This window comes from Schistocerca serialis, chromosome 1 (assembly GCF_023864345.2).
Source record: "Schistocerca serialis cubense isolate TAMUIC-IGC-003099 chromosome 1, iqSchSeri2.2, whole genome shotgun sequence".
Lineage (NCBI taxonomy): Eukaryota > Metazoa > Arthropoda > Insecta > Orthoptera > Acrididae > Schistocerca > Schistocerca serialis.
In genome coordinates, this window is record NC_064638.1 from 1,162,378,565 (window position 1) to 1,162,387,350 (window position 8,786).

The 8,786-nt window shown below is 47.6% G+C and overlaps 1 non-coding gene across 1 annotated transcript; it reads left to right on the top strand.

Annotated features, from left to right (window-relative positions):
- The first annotated feature begins 645 nt into the window (after positions 1-645).
- On the top strand, positions 646-719 carry Trnas-cga (transfer RNA serine (anticodon CGA)). The gene has a single exon. It is a non-coding gene; the product is annotated as a tRNA-Ser (tRNA).
- Positions 720-8,786: the final 8,067 nt, after the last annotated feature.

An 8,786-nucleotide genomic window follows, 5' to 3' on the forward strand; every position in this document is an offset into this window, starting at 1 on the left:
GCGTGATAACTGCGTGGGCAGAGAAGAGGACTATAGGCTGAAAGCTCCAGTGTCTCGCACTTGAGTTGGTGGATGAGTTTGGACTCCCAGATCAACCGTCATTTGTGTCGAACTGCGACCATAACGGAACTCGCCACACCATGCCAGGAAATGTGGCATACATGCTGCACCATTCTTAATTCTCCGATGGATGTCTACTGGTGTTTGTCCTTCGGCAGCCAAGAAAAAAGTAACAGCACGTTCGTCCTGTTTCAACGCATTTGGTAACAACGTTGCCATAAACTTCGTGGCAGATTAAAACTGTGTGCACCGACCGAGACTCGAACTCGGGACCTTTTCCTTTCGCGGGCAAGTGCTCTACCATCTGAGCTACCGAAGCACGACTCACGCCCGGTCCTCACAGCTTTACTTCTGCCAGTATCTCGTCTCCTACCTTCCAAACTTTACAGAAGCTCTCCTGCGGACCTTGCAGAACTAGCACTCCTGAAAGAAAGGATACTGCGGAGACATGGCTTAACCACAGCCTGGGGGATGTTTCCAGAATGAGATTTTCACTCTGCAGCGGAGTGTGCGCTGATATGAAACTGGAAGGTAGGAGACGAGATACTGGCAGAAGTAAAGCTGTGAGTACCGGGCGTGAGTCGTGCTTCGGTAGCTCAGATGGTAGAGCACTTGCCCGCGAAAGGCAAAGGTCCCGAGTTCGAGTCTCGGTCGGTGCACACAGTTTTAATCTGCCAGGAAGTTTCATATCAGCGCACACTCCGCTGCAGAGTGAAAACCTCATTCTGGAAACATCCCCCAGGCTGTGGCTAAGCCATGTCTCCGCAGTATCCTTTCTTTCAGGAGTGCTAGTTCTGCAAGGTCCGCAGGAAAGCTTCTGTAAAGTTTGGAAGGTAGGAGACGAGAGACTGGCAGAAGTAAAGCTGTGGGGACCGGGCGTGAGTCGTGCTTCGGTAGCTCAGATGGTAGAGCACTTGCCCGCGAAAGGCAAAGGTCCCGAGTTCGAGTCTCCGTCGGTGCACACAGTTTTAATCTGCCAGGAAGTTTCATATCAGCGCACACTCCGCTGCAGAGTGAAAATCTCATTCGGGAAACGTTGCCATAGTTCGCAATTCCGCATATACCGCACGCGCATCAGTAAGACACAAGTATCAAAAAATGGCTCAAATGGCACTGAGCACTATGGGACTTAACATCTATGGTCATCAGTCCCCTAGAACTTAGAACTACTTAAACATAACTAACCTGAGGACATCACACAACACCCAGTCATCACGAGACAGAGAAGCACAAGTACCAGACCACTCCCTTGCCTATATGTCGGTGCTTATATATTCGCACCAGAATCGCGCTATATTGCATATAAGCTGCAACACCGCCCAAAAACGTAAGATTTTTGATCACAGATTCTTCTCAAACGGTGATGCATAGTTTATGATCAAGTTCGTAAGTGAATATACAAAGGGTGTAAAAGTCTATGAATACAATTTGTGGAAGTGTTAGAGGCGACAAAAAACAACGCCTTTGTTATGTGACGCAAATGTCACATACGCACAGTTTCCTTGATGGTGTTCACGCTGGACAACCTGTACACTGACAGTGACAGTTATTTCGACTGCTTCGTGAGCAAAATCTTGACACTGGAATCTGACTTGGAACACAATTACATCTCACTGCGAAAATGGGCAAGATTTTACTGCCCTATCACTGAACACGTCTCTCAATAAACAATAACAGTATTATTGTTCATGTTTGTGTTGTATTTAGCCGCGAGGAGTGGCCGCGTGGTTAGAGGCGTCACGTCACGGGTTGCGCGGCCCTTCCCGCCGGAGGTTCGAGTTAAAGTTTCACCACTGTCTATGTCCCAAAATTTGGAGCATTCCAGCCTCATTTTCATGTACTACGTTAGCTGTTGGTAGGGAGTAGATGGTGTCCAGAAGTGAGTACAGTATGTTTTCTGGAAATTTTCAGAGAACCTCTTAGCAACTGAACCTTCCTGGCCGATTAAAACTGGTGCCGAAACGCGATATCGAGACCTTCCTCTTTCGAAGACAAGAGCTCTACCATCTGAGCTAACCAAGCACCACTCACGACCCGTCCTCACAACTTTATTTCCGCCAGTACCTCTCTTCCTAACTTCCAAACTTCACAGACTTTCTCCTGTGTATCTTGCAAGATTAACACTCCAGGAAGAAAGGATATTGTGGAGGCATGGCTTAGCCACAGTCTGGGGGATTTTCCAGAATGAAATTTTCACGAAGTTTTAATTAGCCGGGTAGTCTCATATAAGGGCACACACCGCTGCAGAATGGAAATTTCATTATGGAAACATGTAACAATTTTTAGAGAAACGATCATTAACACTTTCCCATCCGTACGTCTCGTACAAATTTATTCGCTTGGCGCCGGCAGCGCTAATTCGGATTACTCGGCTTGTCTCCGGCCGCTTGTCACCTTTCCGTTGACGACGAGCTTCAAACACATTTACCTTTGCCGGCTTTAGTTTTCCGGAAATCCTTCATTTGCCGTATCTTTCCACAAACTCGAATTTTCTTTTCAAGTAACTTCTCTACAAGTTCTACACTGTTATAATAATTATCCATGCAAAGGTGATGCCACTTTCCATCAGAAGGTGTCAATAGTTCCGTCACTGTTTTTCCTTAAAGCTGTCCAGCACCGGAGTATATCTTGAATGAGGAAATGTATCCCATACTCGAATCGCACAGCATTCGAATGAGTATACCGTATTTCCCAATTTTCGACGGATTGTGAACTTTAAAATTTAACCGTCCACGCCACGGTATCATTAATTTATCAATTGAGATGTTTTGACTTAGATTAAACGTTTCTTCAAACAGTTTGGGAAAATAATCAATTACGAATTGCACTTTGACAAGCCAGTCGGGACTTTCCAGTTTGTTCCCGGGTTTGATTCCCGGCGGGGTCAGGGATTTTCTCTGCCTCGTGGTGACTGGGTGTTGCGTGATGCCCTTAGGTTAGTTAGGTTTAAGTAGATCTAAGTTCTAGGGGACTGATGACCATAGATGTTAAGTCCCATAGTGCTCAGAGCCATTTGAACCATTTTTAACTTTCCAGTTTATTGTTGCTGTCAGAAAAATATAAAAATGATAATATTTGTCTGAATCGGTTGCGGGACATCGTTTTGCGAAATATCGGTGTTCCTATCATCGGTTTCGTTGACCCATAATCATTGATCCTTGCTTTTCTTACAATTCCCATAAGGATAGCAAGGTCCGTAACGTCGACAAATGAGGCATTTTGTAATCCACTTTACCTCTGTTGCAATTTTGACTGTAGTATTTTTTGGTTTCGTTGCTAATATATTCAAATAGATCGTTCCCAATATATAATTGTACGATATGCTTGACGCTGTCAGGGCCTGAACCACATCGCTGCGCACTGCAACATGCCAGTGAGATGCAGGAAGTGCGCCGAGGCCCACGACACCAGGACATGCACACTCAAGCACACGGACCCACAAGTAAGGTGCGCACTGTGTGGCAAAAACCACACAGCGGGTTACCAAGGTTGTGAGGTCCACAAAAGACACTCACAGCAGGCAAAGGGCGCAAAGGCCGCCCCCCACACACGTAAACAAAACACGACAAACCCAACCACTCACACAAGAAAACAAAATACAACAACACACACAGACAAGGCCTGGGTAAAACCAAGGCCGGACACACCGAGGGCGACATATGCGGAAGTGGTTTCTCCCCCGAGGAACCATGAAAGCGTGGCCCAATCATCACAACACCAGACACTATCACGAGAACAACACCGGGAAATACACAGCATCAACGACCAGGTCCACCACGACGGAGGAAGCTCTAGGGAACCCCACACACACTCCCCCCCATGGATCAGTTGTTAGGCGTAATGGTACAGACCATGAACCTCGTCATGGAAATGATGAAGGAATTCAGGGAAGCCCAGAAGCAGAACACACAGATCCTCGTTGCCCTTCAGGCAACAGTCCAGCAGTCACTCCCCTCTGCGACTTCCTCAGTAGTTTCAAAACCCCATCATGGATAGACGACCAAACATCCATGGCCTGACAATGTGCGTCTTTAACGCAGACGGCATTGTTAACCAAGAGGTCGAGTTCAGAGAACTCATGAAGGAGTTCTCCATCGACATATGCATGATGGGGGAAACCCACTTAAAACCGGGAATAAAAGCGACAGTCCCAACTATGTTAGCTATCGCAAAGACAGGCCAACCCATGGCGGAGGAGTGGCCATATACATAAAAAGAGGGATCCCGCACCACCAGGTATTCTTACCAGCTACCAATAAAATCGAAGCAGTGGCGGTGGAAGTAGCCACTGCCACTGGACCCCTAACAATCGTTGCAATCTACCGACCCCCAAAAGACCAGATAGATGAGGGAGACATAGCTACTCTAGGGCAAATTGAAGGCATACTCATAATAGGGGGCGACTTCAATGCCAAACATCCTGATTGAAATTCTAGAGTAACCTCCAGAGCAGGCGCCAGATTGCAACAACTAGCGCGCAACCACCACTTCGAAACTTGGGGTCCAGTCGAGCCCACACATTTTCCAAAAAATGGAGGCAGGCCCGACGTGTTAGACATAGCTCTCACTAGGAGGATTACGGGGTTTGTGACCGCGAGGACGATCAACAGAATGTCCTCCGACCACAACCCAGTGATCCTAGAGGTCGACGTGGGAGAATGGGTAGCACTCCCACGGTACCAGACGTCTTACAAACGTACAAACTGGGAGCGATACCGAGAAACTGTCGCCTCTGATATCGCTCGCGCTCCGCCACCTACTGCCGAAACAGTAGAACAAGCGCTACAAGACCTAACAGGCACCATCTTGCAGGCAGCGGAAGAAGCTACCCCTCCACAAAGGGATGGTCCGCCGCCGCAAATACAGCTCCCGGAACACTTGCTAGCTCAAATTCGACATAAGAACAGAGTGGCAAAAGAGCGGAAGATAACCCGAAACCAGGCCACAAGGAGGCTGCTCAATTGTCTACAGAGAGAATTGAAGGTAGCGCTCAATGAGCACAGAAACCAGCAATGGCAAAACCGCCTCACAGCCCTCAAAGTAGACGATCACACACTTTGGCAAGCAACCAAACAATTCACAAGAAGACGCGCTAGGATGCCGCCACTGCACGGCGAGCGGGGTATGGCCTACAGCCATGCTGAAAACGCCAACGCCCTCGCCGACACTTTCGAGAAGCAGTTCCAAGCGGCTGAACCCCAGGATGATGAGCATGAAAGAGTGGTCCGTCGTCAACTGGCTGTCTTCCTCAATGCTGAGGAGGACCCAGAAGACGAACCCACAGTTTTTGCCCCTGAAGACGTGGCAAAAGTAATTAGGTACCTCCCCTCCAAAAAGGCGCCAGGACATGACAATGACAAAACCAACCAGTTGGTCAAAAACCTCCCACCCACGGTGATCGAACACCTCGCGAACGTCTTCAACGAGATTACTCGTACCCGCGAGTTCCCAGCTTGCTGGCAACACGCGGAAGTGGTCGCAATACACAAACCAGGGAAAGACCCTCTATTCTCGCAGCACTACAGGCCGATTAGCCTCTTGTCAACTCTCAGCAAGATCTATGAGCGCCTCCTGCTAAGACCCATACAAGAACATATCACCAGAGAGCAAATTCTGCCGGATTTCCAATTCGGATTCCGGCAGAACCACTCTGCCCCACAACAGATCATGAGAGTGGTTGAAGCAGCCACAGAGGGCTTCAACCACAGAGGCTACTGCGGGATAGTGCTACTAGACGTAGCCAAAGCCTTTGACTTAGTATGGCATAGAGGGCTACTCTACAAGTTGTACACCCAAGGGTTCCCTGGGAGTATAGTTAAACAGATCAAAAGCTATCTCTCAAACAGAACTTTCTCTGTCAAAGTAGAAACAGCCACCTCCACCAGAAGGCGTATTCGTGCTGGGGTGCCACAGGGATCGGTCCTGGGGCCCGTTTTGTACAGTCTGTACACTGCGGACACACCAACGGCCCCCCCGGTGCACACTGCACAGTACGCTGACGATACAGCCTTCTACACAAGAAACGTGAACAAGGACCTGGTCATCCGTAGGCTACAAAGGGTTTTAGATGACACAGAAACTTGGTCCTGTCGCTGGCGAATCACCATCAATTCTGAAAAGACGCAGGCGATGCTGATCACCCGTAGGCTCGGAAGGCGCGAACCTCCTCAACGCCCCCCCCCCCCCCCTCCACCTTCACCTAAACGGAACCCAACTCCCCTGGCGCAGAACCGCCAAGTATCTTGGCGTAACCTTGGACTCTCGTCTTACGTGGAAACCCCACATAGACGAGGTCCATAGGAAGGTCTGCGCCAGAATGTCCATCCTGTACCCAATCCTCAGCTCATCCAGCTCCCTTTCCTGCTCAGTAGGAGTGAATGTATACCAGGCTCTGATCCGGCCAGTCACGGAATACGCGTGTCCTGTCTGGGGATACGCGGCGAAGCAGCACCTGGACAAACTCCAGAGGCTGCAGAACCGCGCCCTCAGGAGGGCACTGCATTTACCCCTTGGATTCCCTATCGACGATTTGCATGCCGCTGCGGAAATCCCACTCCTGAGAGAGCGTTTTCAAGACCCGTCAAGAGCCTTCTATGAAGGTACTTCCAGGTCGGGAAACGCCCTCATCCACTCCCTAGGTCGGTATGACATGTCCCGCGATAAACACAATCGCCCCATGACGATCTTCGACGACTAAGTCGAAGAGAAAAATCCCAATATCCATTCCCAAATCCTACTCCTACCCAAATTACTACAATTATCTCGCCAAACCTCAGGCAAGTACCAGACTCACACAGAACAATCATTACAGTTCACAGACACCAAAAAAGTACAGAGATAATCACACACACAAGTACACAGGGGAGTAAAAGCCGAAAGGCTACAAACTCCCCCTCACACTTCCCCAAAGAGGGGAAAGTACTAGATGAAAGCAGCAGTGACGCTCTGTGTATCTTTGGGAAATATGTTTGGACCCGGGGATCCTTCAAATTTATTATTGGTCCTCGACAAGTCATAGTCTGACTACTGTGTACTGTTTTCTTCGTCTGATTCAGCTGAATCAGTTGGCAATCGTAGCGTTCGCCGAATTCTTCTTGGACGTATTTCAGTATCTTCGTACAATTCTGCTTCACTTCCCAATCGGCCAAGTCGTCCGGAACGTCAGACAAGATGTAAATAATCCTATTGTCTCTTTCGACCGCCATGATGAAAGTGTACAAGTAATTATAAAAACAAAATACTTGTTGACGTGTGTAACTTATTGTTACCTAAACAAAACACCAACAGAATGCAAAAGATACTAAACTGCTGTCGCCGGCCACTGCGCGATACTATGCAGACGACACCACTGTGGTGTCGCCGGCCGTTGACCGCTATTTCGCGCACGACACCACTGTGGCGGACGGCATAGTGTTAACAAGAGCAGTTACTTTCTCTGTAATGAAATTTATTATAATGATACTGTCGTCTCCATAAAGCAGCAACCACGACTGCTCATGTTATGCAGAAGGTCATTCACATATATAAGAAACAGAAGTGGACACAAAATTGAACCCCATGGGACTATGTTCCTGATTTCTCTTCAGTATGGCTAAAATTTTTCTACCTTACCAACCATGTTTCAATCATTCAGCACAAGTCTTTTCATTCTGTTTTGTACGTACGATTCAAACTAGTTGTTTGTAAAACCCTCGGTTCTACAGAGCTTCGATTTTGTAAGAGAGTAACATGATCTATGCACTCCAGTACCTTAGAATGAACACAAACAATACCAGTGGGTGATATTTGATTATTTAAGGCTCGTAACATTTGGTGAGTGCATGTATGAAATCATTCTCAGTCGAACAACGCTTCTGGAATTGAACTCTGATGTGCTGAGGAAATTTTTTCTTCTTAAATGTTAGATTTTTCTTGAGTACGTTACTTTTTCGAATATTTCGGAAGAAAACTTTACTATAGAAAGTGACCTATAATTATTTGTATCTTCTGTGCTCCATAGCTGAGTGGTCCGCGTACACGGTTGCTATGCAGAGCAATCGCGCTCGGTTCCCAGCACTGACAGGAATTTTTCCTTGCTGGTAGGACTGGTATGGGTGCAATTAGCCTCGTGATGCCACGTGACAAATTACCTGAATGAAGAGTAACGGCTCCAAGATCTAAAATTCGGAAAACGACCGGGAATGCCGTGAGCTGACGACATGCCCCTCCATAAAACGTCGAAATGACCTCATCAGGCAGAGAATGACACGGTGGCCGGTTGACACCCCATGGGCTTTCAGGGTCTCGAAGAGTAGCTGGTTTCTTATATAGAGGTTGAAAAATGGCATATTTTATTCTCTCCAAATTTATATCTTCCAGTAATTCATTACGGAGTGGTATCCTAAATTTGCGTCAGCATAATTAGCTGTTGGGTGTGAGGGGCCAAGCCTCAACAAGTAAACGGAAATAATATTTCAAACGTCTACCGTTTGGGGCTAAGAACATCGGTGAGTTGCATGCCTAGGTAGACGGTCTCACAACGCCTTCGTGGAACGTGTAATACAAAAGTTGACACAAGGCTTTCATCTACTGGGGTGACTGCCTGTACACGGGTTGTCAGATAGGAATATCATTGGTCAACCTTATTTTATTTTTAATCCAAATCGTAGCCGCACTTCGTTGGATAAGACGTCTGAGAGTCTACTGAGCACCTCTAGTAGTTTCTTAGCTTGAAGAGACTCAAGTAA